This window comes from Pseudorca crassidens, chromosome 5 (assembly GCF_039906515.1).
Source record: "Pseudorca crassidens isolate mPseCra1 chromosome 5, mPseCra1.hap1, whole genome shotgun sequence".
Classification (NCBI taxonomy): domain Eukaryota; kingdom Metazoa; phylum Chordata; class Mammalia; order Artiodactyla; family Delphinidae; genus Pseudorca; species Pseudorca crassidens.
In genome coordinates, this window is record NC_090300.1 from 41,470,944 (window position 1) to 41,492,459 (window position 21,516).

At 41.2% G+C, this 21,516-nt stretch overlaps 1 protein-coding gene across 1 annotated transcript in view; it reads left to right on the forward strand.

Annotated features, from left to right (window-relative positions):
• Positions 1–21,516, forward strand: part of KCNAB1 (potassium voltage-gated channel subfamily A regulatory beta subunit 1) — a 399,544-nt gene that overhangs the window by 78,224 nt on the left and 299,804 nt on the right. The window lies entirely within an intron of this gene.

Sequence of the window (21,516 nt, forward strand, 5' to 3'; positions counted from 1 at the left end):
CTGAATGTGGTGTTGGCATATAGCCAAATGCTACTCTAAGTAAATGTTCGTTCTTGCTGTTTCTCCTCCAGGTAGTGCTGTGCATTACAATAAGGTATGTTTTTTGTTTTTTTTAAAAAATAAATTTATTTATTTTTGGCTGCGTTGGGTCTTCGTTGCTGCGTGTGGGCTTTCTCTAGTTGTGGCCAGCAGGGGCTACTCTTTGTTGTGGTGCACGGGCTTCTCATTGCGGTGACTTCTCTTGTTGCGGAGCATGGGCTCTAGGTGTGCGGGCTTCAGTAGTTGTGGCATGCGGTCTCTAGAGCACAGGCTCAGTAATTGTGGTGCACGGGCTTAGTTGCTCCGCGGCATGTGGGATCTTCCGAGACCAGGGATGGAACCCATGTCGCCTGCATTGGCAAGTGGATTCTTAAGCACTGCACCACCAGGGAGGTCCCAGGTATGGGTTTTAACATCAGAACAAATCTAAGAAGTCACAGAATCTAAAGACATTCTTTCTGATTTAGGAAGTACCCATAGGAGTCTTAAAATTCTTAAATATCTTTTCTTATTCTCACAGTAGTTTTTAATATCATTTGATTTGACCTTATTTAAGAGCAAAAGAACTTGTTGGTTTAGTTCAACAAATAACCAATATTATAAGAAAATGAATTGAAGTTGCTGTATTCATTTGACATTCAAAGTAGGTAATTTGGTAGTAATTATGTGATCCCTTAGCTGACTTATTTTATGGACACAGATAGTGATACGGAGACAGTTTTACAGACCAACACGTTAACAAAAACAACCACCACACTTCCCTTCGTCATTTAAAACTGTTTTCTATACCTATTTGTCTTATACAGTGACAATCTTTTTTTTTTTTTTTTTGCGGGCCTCTCACCGCTGTGGCCTCCCCCATTGCGGAGCACAGGCTCCGGACACGCAGGCTCAGCGGCCATGGCTCACGGGCCCAGCCGCTCTGCGGCATGTGGGATCTTCCTGGACCGGGGCACAAACCTGTGTCCCCTGCATCGGCAGGCGGACTCTCAACCACTGCGCCACCAGGGAAGCCCTACAGTGACAATTATAATGAGCTCTTTAATTTAAAGTTCAGTTCAGCAAATCACTTAAGGGACTGTTTAATCTTTACTGTGTTTTCACTGACTGTTTTATAGGGTTACATACTTAAAAAGAAATTACATATTGAAAGCTCTGTTCTAAAGACTTCAGGAGCAAATCTCCTGCTGAAGTCTGGGAAGCTTATGACCACAGTGCTCATTTGTAGGTTGCTTAAAAGATGTAAGTTTTTTTTTCCCCCCTACAATTAACTGTTAGAGAAGAACTTGTCTCTAGGGTGGAATATGAATGTGTGAATGAAAAGCCATTTGCTGAAGAAGGGGGGAAAAGGAGAGGAAGAAAGTGCTAGATATCCCAATATTAGATCATAGCTATTTAGTAATGCTATCATATAAAAAAATAAAGGAAGAAAGGAAGGAAGGAAATGATTTCTAGTTACTGATTTGTTATAAATACTAGGTTATAGCATGTAGAAATCTATCAATGATCTTACTTAGAATTTAATAGCAAACAAGAGTTATCTGTAACTATGTGATTAGATAGATAACTTGTTTCCTAGTCTCTCCTTTCATCCAAACTCTCACCTACCGCCCCCTCCCCCTGCCCCCCCATTGGTTAAATGGAAATGTAGATTTGATTTACATGGGTGGTTAACATATGCAAACAAAGCTAAAAATAGATAAAGCTATTCTGAATTGTGGTAAATATTAATTTACCTTTCAACACAGTAATACTTACTGGTACTTTTGTTCTGGATCTCAAAGTCCAGGGAAACTAGACTTCAGACTGGCTCTTCCTCACCTCTATCCGGATGCTTTTGTATAAGGAGGCCAATGAGTTTCTTGATTCTTAGTCTATAAGAATAAACACACTTCTCAGTAGTACCTGCACCACTCCTAGATCTCAGGCTTGGCTAAGAGGACAAGGACATGGCCAAGAAATTGTACAACAGATCAAAAAACAGAAGCCCACGTGGGAAGGAGACATAGAATTATCATTCCTGTCTTTGTGAATGCCCCAGGAATCAGAAATGCAAGGCTTATTTTTCATTTCAAAGTGAGACTGTAATGTTTTTCCTAAGTGTACAAGAATTTTAATCTGGAACTGTGAATTTTAAAAATAAAATTTAACAATTACCAAAGTTTTATAGACCATTTGGGGAGAATGAAGGGCAGGTAGTAATACATAAATACTGAAATACCTTAGTCACCATTCTAAAAATAAAATTACACTATAAAAGTATTTGATTTTCAGAAAAACACAAAGACTGCAGAGAAAAAGTTTTCTTTCGATTTTCCCTTTTTTTGTGGCTTATTTCCTTTCTGGCCTTTCTTCCTTGAGCTGAAAGGTCTCATGCGTTATTACATCTTGGAGGGCCATCTATTCAAGAGGCTGAGATCTCAATGTTCAACTCTTACATTTATTCAGAAAATAATAGTTCTGCACTAAATCTGTCAGGCACTGTTTTAGGCACAATTTTGGGCATGGACAGGAGTGAACAAAACAGTTAAGTATCTTTGGCCTGTGGAACTTAAAGTGGGTGGCAAAGGGTACAGAAAATAGTAGTGTTAATTTAAACATAGAATATATTAGATAGTGATAAGTGCTAAGGAGGACAATGAAATAGGGAGGATGATATGGAAGATGAGGGGGCGGCAGTTGTAAACAGCGCTGTCAGGGAAGGTCTCACTGAGAAGATGCCACCTGAATAAAAGCCTGAAGGAGATAGGGAGGGAGCCACTCAGAGATCTGGGCAGACAGAACAGCGAGTACAGAGCCCTAAGAAGGAGTGCAACTGATGAACAGAAGGACCAGAAGGAGGCAGGTGCAGCTGGAGGGAGAAGGTGGGTAGTAAGAAGTATCAGAGGTGTGACAGAGGCAAGTTGTGTAGAACCTTGTAGGCCATCAAAAGGACTTTTGCTTTCTCTCCCGAGTGAGATGGGAAGGCATACATTGAGCAATGTCTTAGGATATGGGGCTGAGAATCAAGTGAGGATTGGCAAGGGCAAAAACAGGGACCACTGTTGGGAAGCTCCTGCTGTAATCCAGGTGAAAAACGAGGTGGCCTGGGTCAGTGAAACACAGTGGAGGTGGGGAGAGGTGCTTAGACTCTGGATCTCTTTTGAAGAAAGAGTCGGGAGGATTTGCTGATTGAATGGATGTGAGGAATGAGCAAAAGAGAGGCCTCGAGGATAACTCTAGGGTTTCAAGCCTGAGATGCTGCAAGGGGCGTATGTATCTTCCTGAGAAAGGAAGACTGTGGGGGAAGTGGAGCTGAGGGGAAGAGCAAGAGCGCAGTTTCGACACGTAACATCGGAAATGACCATCAGCTATCTAAGCAGGGTATGTAGTTCTGGAGTTTCTGCTGGGTATGTAGTTCTGGAGTTTAGGGGAGAAAACTGGCCTAGAGATAGAAATTCGGGAGGTGTCAGCTCATAGATGATATTGATAATTCTGAGACCGATGATATGGACAGAGAAGGGACTTGTTCCAAGCGTGCGACCTGGGGTTGGGAGAGGGCAGGAAGCAGCAAAGGTGAGTGGGAAGGAACAGTCAGGGAGGCAGGAGGAAAACCAGGAGTGCGGGGTGCTCTGGAAGCCAGGTGAGGAGCATTTTAGAAGGAGGAGAGCATGATTGGGTCTGGCAAAGTGTGTGTGTCTGCTTATGAGAAAGAGCCAGTAGAGAAGGGAAAATTGACACTGTAGGAGACAGAAGGGATGTGATTTCCTTCAGGACCCAAGGACGCAGAATGTAAGTGGGGGATGGTTAACTAGGAAAGGACAGTTCATCCACAGTAACAGGGAAGAGGGAGAGGAAAGAGGCGCCTATGTAGGCGGTAAGGAGACCAGTGATGTGAGTATCCCACACCTTCTGTTTCTCAGTGAAATAGGAAGTGAGGTCCATGGCTGAGACTGGGGATGGGTTGGTGGTGTCTCGAAGGTTTGAAGAGGGAAGACCAGGTGGGAAGAGAGGAAGAGTTAAAGGACTAGGGAAGCAGAGCATTGTCTCTGGACACACAAAAGGCCCCTTCAGGTCTGGATCATGAAGTTACATCAGCACTAGTAGGTATGGGTGTGGGTTTTGCTTCAGTTACAGCTGGCTACCTGGGTGCAAGTGTGGAGCAGGAGGGTTAGATTTAAACAGAGTCAGTGTTTGTCCCAGAAAGAAAACTCATGATATCCAAACTCACAGGAGCTGCCGATATATACCAGAGTTGGCTAAAATATAGTGAGAAATGTAGCTATTACTGTAGATATTACTGTATCAGCAAAGAGTCAGAACCCCAAGCTTATGTTCCGACATGTCTGTCCTCAGGTGACTGGGCTCGCTCACCAAGGGCTTCCCTCTGACCCAGCAGCCGTGCCGTGAGTGTAGGATTCCAAGTCATGATTCCAAAAATTCCATTTTCTGGGAAAGCACAGCTGCTGAATTCATAGACCCCAGCAGTGTCTCTGCTTGGGTTCATGTTTGTCGTACACCTTCTTTACTCAGGCTGCCCTGCTGGCATATCACTTACCCTCACATCAGCACACTGACTGCCCGGCATTGCTCTGTTCACATCTGGTGTCCACAACTGTAGCTCTTCATACCACCTTATATTTTGTGTCCTACCATCTCTTGTTCTCAAATCCTCAGCTTAATCTTTATATCCTGTCTGTTGTCTCACGTTGTTCTAATAAATGCTTCCTGACAACGTGGCCTCGCCTTGGCCTTTCTTTTCATTTATTAACTGCTCTTTCCCTTTCAACTCAGTCCACAGGCAGCTTCCCTGGGTGGCAGCCTTACTCAGTGCAAGCCAAGCCCTGGGGCTGGTGGCCCATAAAGCTGGCCCTCGTGTTTGTCGTGTATGACAAGTCTGCCTGGGGCCTGTGAAAAGCAATGAGGCCACGGCAGACGCCTACCATGGCATATAGTAACGAAACATAATGTCAGGTCTGTTACTTCTCTGCTTTTGAATGACAGATTCCTGCCAAGTGCAGATCACCCTTAGCCTGGTTGCAAGAGGCCGAGGAGATGGGGAGGGTGGTTGTTCAGGATCAGGGTTTCTGAGAAGGTGGTCCTTGGATTCTCTGCAACATAATTGTTTGTCAAAGCTAGAAACTTCTGGATCCTATCTACTGAATGAGAATCTTTGGAGGTGGGGCCAGAATCTCTAGAGTTGCTTATTTAATTAGGGCCCAAGAGCTAGACACGCTCTGAAGTTTTAGGACTACTAGTCTAGAGCAATTGTTCATAAGCCACTCTCTCAGGATGGTTACAGTGCAGATTCATGAACTTCATCCCAGACACACTGCAGCAGACTCTGGGTGGGGCCTGAGACTCTGTATTAAAACAATAATACCAATAAAGAACAATAACAGTAACGAAATCAACAGCACTTCTCAAGTGATTCTGATGATCAGCCAGGTTGGAAATGTCAAGCTTTCCTTATGCCAAGTCATTTTCCAGTTCATCTGAAAAAGATCCTTTGTGCTGGAAAACTTTCTCACTCAGTAAGACAGCAGCAGCTTGGGGCGCTGGCTGCTATTCTGCTCCTGCCAAGTTCTACCTCATGATGCATTGCAAACTGAGGGCCTGCCAGCTTTGTGCTCTAAAGCTCGGGCTCCCAAACCCAGTTCTGTCACCTGCAGGAGATTTGGGAGAACACAGATTCGGAAGCTCCAACCCAGACCTGATGAATCGTGGTGTCTGGGAGATGAGTCCAGAAATCCCTGTTTTTCAGAAATACCCCTGATGACTGCAAGTCTGAGGCAGGTTTGGGGACCACCAGTCTGTGACCACGATGCAAACTCCCAGTGTGCAGGGGCCATGACGGCTCTTTAGAGGTGCTCCGGGAACTGCCAGGTTGATCAAAATGCAAATGAGCCTGCAGACAATACATTTCCTGATCACATCACACCTGACACTTTGTGCTGCCTCTTACCTAAGATCCTTGTCCATGAAAGTAATTTTCAGACTGCCTATTCTCTTACCTCAGCTCCCAGCACACTTCTGTTTGTTTACTCACTGCTGCCACCACCTGCCCCCCTGTGTGGCCACCTCCAGTGCTCTGTCACTACTGTGTCTGGTCACTGAAACTGGAATTGTTTATTTCCCAGAATTATGTGTCTACTCTGTGATTGTAGGATTCTAGCTTCTATAATAAGACATATATGACATCTTAAATGTTGTCAACATGATAAATTTACTAAGTGCAGCAAAACTCCTGGCCAGTTCCCTAACTGGAGCAAAGATGGAAGCAGGACCTGGTAAAAGGCTGAGTTAAAAGAACATTCTTAAGGAATTGCAGTGCTGTTGTTCTCAAGTGTAGGTGATGACCTGGGGCAGAGGTTGGGCTGGGCTTTTTGTAAGGAAGGCATGTAGACAACCGTTTGCTGTCGGTACCAATGGCGTTTGAATGGATAGCCTAGAAAAGAGCAGCTTGAAAACAGTTTATTGGTTTTAGCTCAACATTGGACTAACCACTTTCTTTGGATTACTTCCAATAATGTATTGCAATGGACAATAGCAAGGCAAAGTTCAGTTCACTGTGGCCGGAATTGTCCCAGATTTTGAATTTAAAAAGTCTAAGTAAGTGAAGTTTATTAAACGGATAAAAATGATCATTTTCTTCTGAATTTGTATTTTATTGTTTTTAAGAAGGAAAATGAAACTTTTCAGAATAGTTGCTTTTATATTACGTAAGTAATTAATGTTAATTGTAGAGTAATTAGAAATTGCAAGAAATGTAAAGAAGAGAATAAAAGTTGCCCATATTTTTACCACCCAGAAAATGACTATTGATATTTTGTGGAAAAGCCTTTCAGACTTTGAACACACACACACACACACACACACACACACACACACACACACTATGTGTTGTTATGCAACGTTTAAAAACCATGATTTTAGAGACTGGGATTTTTTTGCAACCAGCTCTGCCTGAAATACTTTACCTACCCTCTCTTAAGTTTTTTTTTCAGATTCAGTGTCTCAGATCAAATGTCACCTCCTCAGAGAGGCCCTTCTGACTGCTCAGTCTAAGACTGCACCCCATTCTCCAGTCATTCCTGATCGATTTACCTCCTATGTCACTGTCTTCATAGTTTATACTTGTTTCCTGTCTGTCTTCCTCACTACAATGTAGGTACCATCATTCTGTCCTAGTCTACCATACTCCATTTCCTGGTGCAAATCCAGAGTAGGGGTTTAATAAGTATTTGTAGAATAAGTGAGGAAATGCCTGACTAAATGAATGAATGAGACTGTTAGCCTGGGAGGGTGGAGGCCAGAGGCACAGATGAGAAGGGGAACAGAGCATCTGGGCAAGCAAACAAATGCATGGAGTGTTAAGAGGCAGTTCTGAGGACAATCTATCACTTATAATAGGCCCAGAGGGATCTTAAAGGCACTGCTTGGCCCCTAACAAATGGCAAATAGCAAAACATAAAAAAAGTTTGTCTCAGAACCCGATTGAGGGTTTGGTAGGATTCAAATGCCTTTTACAATTACCTTAGAGCTTTTAGATTCATATCCTCATTTTTGGTTATAGTTTTGCCTCTTGCAGATTAATTGTTTAAACTGAAAATTTATGATTACTCATCAATTTCCAGTAGTTGACGCCAGAAAAACATGGGTAATTTTCTCAAATGGTATTGCTTTTTGTGTCTTTGATTCGGCTCACTGGCATCTCCTTGCCTGTGATTTAAAATTATGTAAAATGAACAATATGTTGAGATATGAAATTATGCATGAATGCTCAGGCTATAAACTAGCTAGCTGACAATGAAGTTACTGTGAAAAATGTCTACAATAATACTTTGCTTTCATATCACATAAGACCTTGACTTGAGGCAGGTAGAAAATTAATTATAGGTCCCTTAATTTTAACACTTTTGGGGGAAAAAAAGAGCAGGGTCATTACTCCCATTCAGAGATAAGATAATTGAGAAACAAGTATTTTAATTGAATATTGGTGTGGAAACTGTAATAAACTTGGAGGATTTTATCTAATATTCAGTTTCTCTAGCAGTCAAGGTACACCTGGATTGCATGTGAAATACATAAGGGATTTATAAACAAATAGGTGGCCATTCTGCTCCTTTCCTGGGTATTCTGTGCTTGTTGGGGAAATGCTTCTTTTTATTGCCTTTTCTTTCAGGCGTAATATAAAGATAAAAAGGTGAACTTTAAGGTAGTAGTTTGTACTTCTAAATGACTATTAAGGAAATCCATCTCATTGCTGTTGTGATCCAGAGCTGCTTAGCAGTCAGCTAGTAGAGTGAAACTGTAAAGTAGGTTAACCTTGTCCCTATCATCTTCCATCTCAAGCTGCTTTCCTCTCCTCCGGCCTAGGTTTCCTTCCCCAACCACCATTCCTCTGGGGTGGTGGAGACCTTATACTTGTTGAAATGCCCATTCTAACCCTGGCTCTCAGGCAGCCCTCTGGAATGTTCTTCCTCAGGCATGTGCAATCCTCCAAGAAGCCTTGCTCAGCACCTGGTCTAAGTGAGTCTTTTGTGCACTTACTCTCAATCACATCCCACTGTTTAATTCCTTTTATAGCATTTATCATAATCGGTCTCTTGTTTTTTCATTTATTCATTTATTCGGTCTCCCCCATGGGACGTAGGTTCCATAAAAACAATGACTCTGTCTTGATCGTCTTTGTATCCTCTGCCCTCCAAGCCAACGAGGACTTAAGTCTGTACCCTCATGTTGGGTATTTATTTAGAAAGGGAATAAAAATGCCTTTGAAGGGATGGGGGGAAAAACAAAGCTTCATGAGCTAGAGGTACTTTTTAGACTCCAGTGGCTGCAGGAAAAACATGTTGCGGGGAGAAAAGAAGAGAGAATGAGAACCACACACACGCTAATGAGGTCATTTATAACTTTAGTGAGTAATAGCAGATGTACTTAATTGTTTATTTCCTACAATAGACATGTTTTATGACTTCATGGTTCTCTAAAACATATTTGCCTAGCTTTGGATTTAACACAAGCCTTGGGGTTAAGGATAACAGTCCAGCTGGGGGAAGACAGCTTCAGTCGTAAAACATTTTGACATTTCTAAGAGAGCTAGCTAGCCTCTTTTATCCTTCTCCTTTTTGAACTTCTTTCCTCTTCTCTCTTCCTTCCTTCCTTCCTCCCTCCCTCCCTCCCTCCCTCCTCTTCTCTTCTTTCTTTTTTTCTCAACTAAATGATATCAAAATAGTACATGCTAGTAGTAATGCTATTAAAAGTAATAGTACAATTAAAAGTCAAATGATAATAAAGGGTTTATGTATCAAAATATGTCAATACCTTATCCCTACCTCTCCATTCTCCTGATTTCCTTTTCCCAGAAACACCCACTTTTGATTCTTTCAGCTGTTCTTTCTGACATTTATAGATTTCCATGCTCTTAAATAATATGTGAATACTGCTCTCTTTTGATTCATCGATTAGAGACATAATCTATTGAATTTCTATATAGTAGATGAGGACTTAATTCTCTTATATCACCATACCCTCTTCTTCTCCCCTATTCTCCTCATATAATTATACTATAAATTTTGGTTAAATATATATTGTTTTAACATTATTATGCCTGTAAGTTTTATTCCCTGAAATTTGTAATATCTGGGTTTCCCAGGAGCAGACCCTAGGGCAAAGATTCTGGTACAAGTAGTTTATTTGGGAGGCACAGGAAACACCAACAGGGAAGCAGGGAAGTGATCAAAGGAAGGAGAGACAGTCATAAAGTGTGCCTTGTCAAGTGGTTACCACTGTGGGTAACTGGAGCTTCAGTCTCATTGAGGGACATTCTGGGAAATGGTGTAGAACACACTACTCATGGCATCCCACCTGGAAGGTAAGGGAGCTAAGGTGTTAATATACTATATTAACATACCTGTTAATATATATTAACAGGTATAATATATATTAATATACATGTCAGAAATCTGTGGAGCGTTGCTCCCAAGGACCGTTAATTCCTCAACACTTCCAGCATGCTGTGCAAATGCTGGCAGTTAGAAGTTGGCTAAGAACGCCAGCTATATAGTCCATTATGATTATGTTTTCATACTTTTCCCTGAAATTAATAATTGCCTTTTAAAGTTTGCTTAATTTTCTTGATACCTATTGCAAATTCTCCCCCTGACTTCCAACAGTTACTCAACACAAGATTTTACAAAGTAAATTATATCAAGTAATCTGTCAGCTCCAGTTTTTTTCCTTGGAGACCCTCCTGGTGGCCTCTATGATTTTCGATGGACTGCATGCTCTGGGGGTCTTTTTCAGAGATGTCATCCTGGAACTTCCTGTGCTCTCATCAAGGGAATGTGCTTTGACTTCTGAGCTGGATTCCTTTCTTTCCTGGTCAAAGTATATTTCCCTTTCTTGGTGGAGCACATTGTTTAGAGCATAGTCTGGTTAGAACACTGCTGGGGAGAGTGTCTTATCTCCTGAGTCACACTTCTCCCATCCAGCTGGTTGCCCCACTTGCCTCTGCATTGCTGCCATTCTAGTGTCTCCCTTCTACTGCTAAGAAGACTCCCTTCAACATGATCCTGTGTTGGTTGGATCTCTTTTTTTCGGTATTCTGTGTTTTTCTTTTTCTTGGATTATTTCCTCACATTGATGGAATAAACCTTCTAGTGTCTTAGAAAAAGTGCCTGCGAGATTAATGTTTTAGATCTTGCATGTCTGAAATTGTCTTTATTTTCCCCTTAATTGATGGCTTGGCTGGATAAAGAGTTATATGTTGGAAGTAATTTACTTCCAGAATTGTGAAGACATTTTGGTAGTCTTCTACCTTCCGTATTTGGCCTGTTGTTGACATTAATTTTTAACCTCTGGAAGCTTTCAGAATCTCTTCTTTTGTTCCAATATTTGAAACTTTATGATGAAGTCACTTGGTGTGGGCTGACTTGTACCCGTTGTGCTGTGTGCTCTATGGGCTGGGTCCTTTCAATCTGGAAATTAATGTCCTCAGTTCTGGGAAATGTTCTTAAATTTTTTTGTTGATTTTTTACTTTTTCTTTCTGGTGCTCCTGTTTTTCTAATGATGGACTTTCTGCTCTGGATCTCTAGTCATCTTACATTTTCTCTTCTACTTTCCATTTCTTTCTTTTTAAAACCCTTCTTTCTGAAAAATCTTCTCAACTTTACCCTTCAATTATTCCATTAGGTTTTCATTTTAGATAATGTGTTTTAAGTTTCTAAGAGCCCTTTTTAGTTTTTAGAATGTTCTTTTTTTTAAAGCATCCTATTAGTACTATTTCATGGATGCAGTATTTTTCTCTTAACTTCCCAAATAAACCAGTGACTTCAATTGTTTTATTTTTTTAAATTTATTTATTTATTTATTTAATTGGCTGCACTGGGTCTTAATGCGGCACGTGGGATCTTCGTTGCCGCATGTGTGATCTTCCTTGTGGCACAGGGGATCTTTATAGTTGCGGCATGTGGGATCTAGTTCCCTGAACAGGGGTCAAAGCCAGGCCCCCTGCATTGGGAGTGGGGAGTCTTAGCCCCTGGACCAATAGGGAAGTCCCTCAATTGTTATTTTTGTGTTATATTTTCTTCTCTGTGCATAGTCTCTATTTCCTTCAAGTTGCTTTTTTGTTTTGATATTGATTTTTGCATCTTGATATGTATTTTTCATGTTCAAAGCTTTCCAGGTGTTTGATAATCCTTGATTGTCAGATTATAAGAGTGAGAAGTTTAAACTGTGATTGGAAGCTCCAAGCACATGGGTGGGGCTTGTTGACTTAGAACTTTGCCGAGGGATGAGCTATCTGAGCCCTTTGTAAGGAAACCCCCAGAGCTTGGCTGTGTTTTGTCAGGTTGGCATTACTGCTCCTATTTAAGATTGGGAATTACCTTTCCCAGATCCCTCTTTCATGTGTGATTAGCTTGAGCAAAGAGGGGAACCTGTGTAAGATTGGGAAAGTGGAGGTGAAGTAGGAGCCATTATTCTCAGAGGTCACAGTGATCAGAGACAATGACATACAGATACAGATGTATAGCGCATGGGATCCAGTCTCTCATCCTGCTTCTGACCCTGCTAACCGAGAGTGGCCTCAGTCCATCAAGTGCTTGACAACAGTGTTCATAGAGGCCATAGCTTCCACAGACCTGCCATGGGCCCCCTATTCACCATTCCACTTGGATGGCCAAACATGTACTCTTTCTGAAAATTTCCTGTATGCTCTATCCACACCCTTGCTTTTGTAAGTGTGTTTGTTTTCTATGTCTGCTATAACAAATCACACCAAACATACTGGTTTAAAACAACACAAATTTTCTTTTTTAAAAAATAATTAATTGATTGTTTTGAATTTTATTTTAGTTTTTATACAGCAGGTTGTTATTAGTTATCTATTTTATACATATTAGTATATATATGTCAGCCCCAATCTCCCGATTCATCACACCACCACCACCCTCCCCCCGCCACTTTCCCCCATTGGTGTCCATACATAAAACAACACAGATTTATTCTCTTATAGTTCTAGAGTCAGAAGTCTAAAATTAAGGTGTTCCTTCTTGAAGCTTCAGGGGAGAAATCCATTTCCTTTCCTTTCTCAGTTTTTAGAGGCCAACTACATGGCTCCTGACTCCTTCATCCTCAAAACACATCACTATAACCTCTGGTTTGTCTTCAAATCTCCTTCTTCTCATTTTGATCCTCCTACCTCTCTCTTATAAGGGCTGCTGTGATAATATTGGGCCCATCTGGGTAATCCAGGATAATCTCCCATCTCAGGATCCCTAGCTTAATCACACCTATGAAGTTTCTATTGCCATGTAAGGGAACATATTCTGGGGAGTAGGATGTGGATGTCTTTGGGAGTTACTGTTTTGTCTACCACAGTGAGTAGTCACTTTCCCTGATCTTCTGATTCCTCTCCTCCAGACTTCCATTTCCCCAGCTCCTCCAACATTTGTGCAAGCTCTAATTCCTAGGATAAGCCCCATGGTCCCCTAATACTTCTCTTGGCTCTGATTTCCTGACTGAACCCTGATTGGTACACTCGCAATATCAATATCTCCATGTGTTTTCTCTTGGGCTAGTCAGATTCCCCCTAAATTATTCTTTTAGTTTCCAGCCTGGAGAATAAATACTTGGCCATCAAGGGTCTGGGAGTCAAGAAGGTGAAAATGGTAGAGGGGCCTTCATTGGTTGTATCCATTCATTGACTTTGCTTTTCTATTTTTGGTTTGACTCTCCCTCACTCATTTGCTATTGGAGTCCCCAGTACAGAGGTCCTTTGCCTTACTGTCTCTGGAACAGAGCTCCAGTCTCTGGCAATGTGTAGGGGGAGGAGCAGAGTTTCAGGGGCAGAGAAGCGGGAGGGGCTCTAGGGACCTAACTACTTCTACAAGAGTCTTTATCAGATCCTGCTTTCATTAGCCTTCACCCTCTCTTCACTCCATTTCCAAGGGGGCCTTTTGTTACCAGTTCCCAAACCTTTTGAAGCTTCTGTGGTTAAATAAGGTTGCTTCTCAACTTTCCTACTGATTTCTTGGGATTTGGCTTCTGGAGTCAGCTGAGACAGTTATCACATATCTATCTGCTTGACTGCTTCCAAAATTTTATTGATGTTACCCATTCTTTTTCTTCCTATTTTCGCAGGTTTATTTTTTTAATTAGATTTATTATTTTGTGATAATTCTATATTCACATGTAATAATAAGAAATAATTCAATATTGTACATCAACTATACTTCAATTTAAAAAATAAAGGAAGAGGGACTTCCCTGGCAGTCCAGTGGTTAAGACTTCGCCTTCCAATGCAGGGGGTGGGAGTTGGATCCCTGGTTGGGGAGCTAAGATCCCACATGCCTCGCAGCCAAAAAACCGAAACATAAAACAGAAGCAGTATTGTAACAAGTTCAATAAAGACTTAAAAAATGGTCCACATCTAAAAAATCTTTTAAAAAAATAATAAAATTAAAAAAAAATAAACGAAGAATTCTGAGAAATCCCGTATACCCTTTACCCAGCTTTCCCAATTATAACATCTTGCATGAATAATACAATATCAGAATCAGGAAATTGACATTGATATAATCCACTGATCTTATTCAGATTTCATCAGTTTTACATGTACTTGTGTGCATGTGTGTTTAGTTCTATGCAATTTTGTAATATGTGTTTTATATTTTTTTAAGGGAAAAAGGCTCCTTACTGTAGTTTAGTGGAGTTTTAGAAGGAACAAAGTTAGATGCTGTGTCCCATGTGCCATCTTTATATGAAAGTTGAATGACAGAAAACATAACAGAGTATTACGAACTTGTGAACAAAAGCAGAGAGCATGGTCAAATTTTATCTTCTTTACAGCCTTGCCCACAAACTGACAGGTCAGCTAACAAAACTGTTCATTTAGCTCACTGGGTTGTAAATACTGTTTTGTTTTTTGGGTTTTTTTCATCAACTCAGAGAAAGGCATTTTGCAACACAAAACTGAATAAACAGACTTTTTAGGATCATGATGTTGTATTTTCTCTGTGGTAGGTGCCTTGTCCATGCTGAATCATAACTGATGAGTTATATTAATTAAGCTTGGCTAAGAAGAGACATAGTATTTTTTAAAAATTTCACATTCTCTTCTAGAGGAAGAAAATTGTATTTTCTGATTTTTGCATAGATAAAGAATTAATAATCCAGTAGGATGTAGGAACAGAGAGGCCATGGGGATCTATCTTGGGATGTGTAGCTCTACCTGAGTCCCCTAAAATCACTCTTTGTAGTTGGGCACTCAGATGATTACATTGTCTCAGTGGATCACTTGGACTCAATTTAATACAGTTGTGGAAAATTCACAGTGTGTATTTACATTCAAAGTCAGGAAGTAGGAGTGGAGGCTATTTGAGACCATCAAAACCAGGCAACTTCTAAACTAAAAGTCAACATAGGCAGTAAAAGAAACCCAACATTTTATGTTTAGTTATTTATGTATATTGCTTCTGAATGTATTTAGTGAGAAAAAGGAATATTACTTTTCCTCTTTTCTTATTGACCTCTTCTAGGAGGTTGCTTCTGTGATTTCATGTACTGTGTTTGATCAGGCAGGGGAGGTGATGAACGTGGTGGGTATAACAGAATGATAACAAGAGAAGATTTTTCTTTTTACCCTTCAATCTTTTATTTTAGTCTATCTGTGAGGCTGATCTAGAGGATGAGCACTGCATTATTAAGGATTCAAAAGGAAACTATGATAGTTTAAAAGAATTAATGGAAACTCCGAGAGGCTGATTACTACACTAAGTTAGGACTCAATTCATTCTTCTTTTTCTTAGCCCTAACAAAATTGTAAACTCAATTTGGAAGGAGCTCTTTCCATTAACTATAGATGCATAAGAAACCATTCCAAAATTTACTATCTTAAAACAACAACCATTTATTATGGCTCATGAGTCTGTGGTTGACCCGAAGAAAAACTAGTGATCTTGACCAGCTCAGGCTGATCTTGGCTGCACTTGGACATGCATCTGTGGTCAGTTGGCAGACTGGCTGGGCCTGGCTGATTTAGGAAGGCTCTCTTCCTTGTGGTTACTCATCCTCCTGAAGGCTAGCTTGGGCTTGTTCACATGGTGGTTGCAGGCGTCTGAGATGGTGATGAAAGTGTACAAAGCCTCATGAGGGCTAGGCTTGGACTTGACACACTGTCACTTCTCTTGCATTCTATTGGCCAAAGTAACTCCCAAAGCCAATTCACATTCAGGCTGAATTCTATGGCAAAGAGAAAAGTACTAACACAGTAACATGATTGATATCTTCCTGTATTATTTTCTGCCCCGATAGGCTTTTTTTTTTTTTTTTTTTTCTTATGCTCCCAGGCAAACTCTTGTTCATCCTTCAGGTCCTAGTTCAAGCACCACCTCCTGTGGCAAGCCTCCTCTGGCCCTTCGCCAAGCAGAGTGGACCACAGCCTCCTTTGTGTTACCACTGAACTATACTGCTATTGTCTGCTTACAGTTTTCAGTACCTTGAGGACAGAGACTATTTTCTAACCTTTTTATATCTCCAGTGCCTAGCACAGTACTTGGCCCAACAAATAATTTGGCCATTATGGCCATTTCTCAGTTCATTTACTTCACCCACTCATATTGTCTTGATGCTGCCATCTTGGGGAAACTCTTTTTTCCCCTCTTAATTTCTCTCCCTTGAATGCCTTAACAAAACTGTACTATTTGACAAGTGGTAATCAATGGAATAATAGTACTGTAGTCCTCTGTGTTTTGCAGTTAGAGTTTTGAGCATTTGTGAAGTTTACTAATTGCAATGTAGCATCTCTATTTTAATTTTTCTGCTTAGGGAGGGCTCCCTTCTTTATTCTTTTTTGGCGCAGTTATGAGCACCCTGGTTCTTAGCATTTCCAGCACAGAAATGTTTATGATCAAATGTTCAGAACTCCCTGGCAGTTGTGCAAGACTCAGCTCTTAAAAGTACTTACTTAAGAAAAAGTACTTACTTTAACTGGCTATTTGGTGCCACGGGAAGTTGTTACATAGTTCCTGGGGCCTATAATAAGGTTTCCCTTTTGTAACAAACCCCTCTGTTGCTCAGTGTTGATCTCTTATTGCATGTCATTCCTTAAGGGTATAAGCACTGTAAAATGAGTACCTATAGTTAAGACTCCTGGCATTGAGAGGATCAAAGATAACATGTAGTTCAATATAATCTTATTTTATAGAAGTGACAGTGAAGGGCCACAGAGGTGAAGTAACATACTCAAAGTTACATAGTGACTTTAGGGCTTTAGGAACAGGGTTTGTGCAGTTGGAATAATTCAGAAATGTTCTAGAGAAACAAGCTGCCCAGCCAGATGGTTCTTTTCTTCTAGTTAAGCCAGCTATAGTCCCATGTAATAAAAGTTCTCCCTTAACAGAAATTCGTCCTCTTTGAAAATGCATCATTTACCTCCTGGGGGCCAAGTGTGGAGGGCAGCACTTCTTTGACTGGACCAGGAGTCCAGGTACCTATCTGAGGTACATATACATGGCTCAAAGTCACCTGGTTAAATGCAGATTGCTGGGCACCTTCCCAAGATGTCCCAGTTTCTGGGGATTTGGAACATAAATCTGTATTTTTAGCAAGTGCCCAGGTGATTCTAATGTATTGAAGTCTGAGAATAAGTGAATATAATGTGTAATGTCAGCAACGATAAGTGCTATGGAGAAGAATAAGTTAGAGTGAGGGAGGGTGGAAGGCACACTATTTGAATGGGTAAGTTAGTGGGAATAGCTTTGACCAGAGACCTGGAAAGATAAGAAGTAGCTGGCCATGCAAAGCTCTATGGTAAGAGGGAATATGTAAGAGTAAACACTGAGGAACTGCCCAGGAATGAGCTTTGCAGGTTCAAGGAGAAAGAAGGCCTTGCTGAAAACAGTCCAATGATTTCCTACCAATTGTAGAATAAAATCCAAGCTCCTTACCATGCCCTATGAGACCTTTTATGATCTAAATCTCTGTCCATTGGCAAGAACTAGTTTCATGGCCACACATGGCTGTGGGGCTGGTTAGAGTCACTGGGAAAGGTAATTTCTAGTTCAGCATCCATCTCTCAGCATGGCTCCATGCTGTGGAATGGGGAGCACACACCTTTGGGGGAATCAGCTTTAGCAAGGTGAGCTGAAAACTGACCACTGGATTCAGCAAGATGAAGCTCATTAACGACCTTGATGAAAGCTGTTTGAGGGAAGCCAGGGGAAGCTTTGATAAGAGCAATTAATAACTTTTAGAGGATTTCTATTGTGTATGAATGAACAGCATGGTGGCTGGAGGGATGTTGGGTCTGGGAGATGTTATTTTAAATTGGAGATTCTATAACATCTTTGAATGTTGTCCGGAATGAGCCAGCTTGGAGGGAGAAACAGACAATTGTAGGAGAGAGGCAAGATCATAAACTTTGAGAAGGGAGGAAAGGAAGGACTTGTGTACCAGGGAGTGGTTGGCTCTAGACTGCAACAGGGACAGCTGTCCTTTTTTAACAGGGAGGAAAGCAAGTTTGAAGAATTTACAAGTGCTGAAGTCACGATCCAAATGAGTTCTGTCTCAAATCCTATTTTATAAATTTGTCCAAAGCCAACTTTTGTTCAGGAAAAGGGGATTTCATTATTTTTCTCCTCCTCCTTCTTTTCCTCCTCTTCCTCCTATTGTGTGCCATGCGGTCCTTTGTTCCTAGATCCTGTAGTTCCAGCTAATACTACTTATACATTCAACAAGCTTTTCGTGCACCCACTCCACAGAGTGTGGTGTTCCCAAGTTTGACATCTGGACGAGGGGTGCTTACCATCAGTGAGGAGCCATTCTGTTTTTCACCCTTGGATAGAGAAGCTGTCAGCATTCCCAGGAGAGCTGATGGTTTTGACTCTCTGGCCACATTCCTGGGCCTGGACCTGGGAGGAGGGCCCTCTCCCATGAACGGGTGGCCTCAGGGGATGATGTAAGAAGAGAATTTCTGCCCTCTCAGCTAGATGAGCCAAAACACCCTGAGGATGGATGGGTGACAGATGTCACAGTCAGACCTCTCTCAACGCCTGAACTACCTTCAGGTCAATGCCTCATGTAACTTAACGAGAATGTTCCTTTAAGGACTAGTTTTCTTGCTAGAAATTGATAAGTGGTTTTATGAATGTATAAGGGAACTCTGTTTATTTTAATATTTTATCTGCACAGGTTTTTTTTGAGTCTACTTTATCTCTCATCATTCTTTGATGCATAACTAAGAAGTTGGAAGGTACCCAGAGAGAGATCTTTATGAAAAATAGAAACTCAAGTTAGATATCCAGCTCATTGAAGAGTTTGGATTACTAATAAATAATTTACTAGGCACCAGGTGAAAACCTGATGCTAGGAGACACAGCCAGCAAAGAGAATACCTGAGTATGCGTACAACGTAAATTTAAATAGGCTTGTGTGAGATAGACTCTTTAAGTAATTTCTATGGTAAAATGTGTTCTGAGTTCCAAAGAATGGACTGAAGCCAAAGTTCTGATATACAAATCGCTCATATATAAGAGGAAGTATGCTTAATTGCCTAATTGTCCTTATTACTAATATTTAAGGTAATTAGCAGAAATATATGAAGGATTCTGGGTAGGGAGAAAGGATAGTAATGTTAACACCAGGAACACCAGAGCTAAAGTTAGTACAGAGAAACATATGCCAAAAGGTTATCTGTACTTGCAAGTAGGCAACAAAGCTTTATACTTTAAGCTTCTTGGTGACCAGAAGAAAATGGGAAACGTGATTAATTCTGAGTCACAGTGTCCATAAGATGCAATCCGTTTGTAAATTAGAGGCGTTAAACCACTTTAAGGAAAGAACTTCTCTTCTTGAAACAGACAGGCGGGAGCAGCCTTGGGGGAAAAACAACACAATCCGTACAGACTGTGGGGGCCACCCTGGACCCTGTCTAGGCCTCCTGTTTTCTGGCTCACCTTTCTCTGTTCTCCCTTCGTGTGACCTGTTTGGTTTCTGGCACTCTGTACTCTTTTTGGTGGCAGAATGGCTAACTCTTGGCTGCAATCTGCCTGGTTCTGAGCTGTCTCTTCAGAACCCACCTAAAGCCGCTGCCTTGTTCTGACTCCCCTAGCATCCTGCAGGCTTCCGACCCGCTCAAAGCTGGGGCTTGTCTCTCCCTTCAAACCCAGTCCCATTCCTTAGGCTCAAATCTCCTACTTGGGCAGATGTACACAAGGGAACAGTTGCCTGCTCTAAAATGGAGTTGCTTGAAATAAATATTACTCAACCTTTTCCTTATGGATATATTTGAATAAACTATTCTTAATGAAATGTGATACATTTTTGAATATTTTCTTTTATGATATTTGTTTATGTTGGTAATTTCTTCCTTCCAACTCTACGTGATTAAATTTAGGTGCTGTAAAATGATAAAGTTCATGGAGCGGGGTGGGCAGAGTGGTGGCAAGCCCTCTAATTTGCATTTGTGATTTGTCGTATCTAAATTAAGGTGGTGATATGTTCTGCTATATGCTTACATGCCTTGGAAGAGGAAGGAAGGAAGGATGGAAGGAAGGAAGGGAGGAAGTTTGTTCTAAGAGTGCAGCAATTGTCTTGAATATTTGGGTATATATTATAATACTGGCAGAAATATAGAACATGTTTGTCCCTGGATAGAATAGCTGTCAGCATTCCCAGGAGGGCCGATAGCTTTTGCTCATCTGGCCACATTCCTGAATCTGGGCCTGGAAGGTGCATCCGTTCCCATTAGTGGGTGGCCTCAGAGGATGATGCAGCAGAGAATTCCCACCCATTGGGTGGGTGGATTTATATTGATGAAAATATCTATTCATATGTTCTAAAATTTAGGTGTACAGTTAAACATCAAGAAGGACCCTAAAATTTCCATAGGTGTGCTCTTTGAGAGTAGATATTCTACGAAATTAAAATTTAGGCTGCTAACTATATTTTAAAACTGTCTGTAAAGAGTCATAAAGTTTGGCGGATCTAATTATATTGTAGGTAAAAAAACCCTGCTGCATGTCTATCAAAACCTTGTTAGTCAAAGCTGTGTTGGAGACCGAGAGCTTGTATTTTTCACGCAGTCTTCTTTGGAAGGAAGTGTGACTTCTGATCTTGACTGTCCAAGTACCTCTTCCCTGGTCCCTTCCAGTGACAATTCTAGTTTCCTCATTGCTGGTGAGTTGGACCTTTTTCCTGGGCTCTGATGACCCCCCAGGAAATGGAAAGGTCTTACACACTGAGCATAGCAGATTAGAAGCACTGGTCTCCCCCTGACGGAGGGCATCATTGAACCAAACAGCCAAGGACACTCGCCTGGGACACTGCCTCAGCATCGTCTATACTGGAGTCATGTGGCCAGGCAGAGAACAATATGATGTGGATCTGTCCCCTGTCACAATGCTTAATGTTATTCATACCAGAACTAAATCACTGGACTGAAAGTGGTATCCTTCTTTTACCTCTTATCAGTATATTTTCCTCTCTGTTTTCCCGCTGGGTGGGAAGTAGAGCGGTACTGTGTACTGTTGATAAGTCAACACTTTTATTCTTTTGTTGTTTATTTTTTTTGTATTTCAAATTCTGCTTAAATCAGCAGGAGAAAGGCACAGCTAATGGATTTGTCTTTGACAGCACTGTGTTTCAAGAAGCTGATATCCTTTGGTTGAAAGGCAGTATTAGTGTGGTATACAATATATTTTCTCTTCCTTCAATATATGGAGTTACTGAGGCTGTCTTCAAAGAAACCGTCCTCCAGAATTGGCAAATAGATTAGAAGTGCCTCTTGGCTGACTTCAAGTATATAAGGAAAAATACCCAGGGCCTTGGTGATAAAGTGGCTGTGAAAAGCTAAGTGCCCATGATGCATCACCTATAATGCTTTCCGTCATAATCCCCAAAGTACTCAGGGAAGACTCCTGTCTTAGTGCGGGAGCTTGGATGGGAATTTATGGCAGAAGAGGATCAACAGTTTCCCCGCACACATTGTTTCA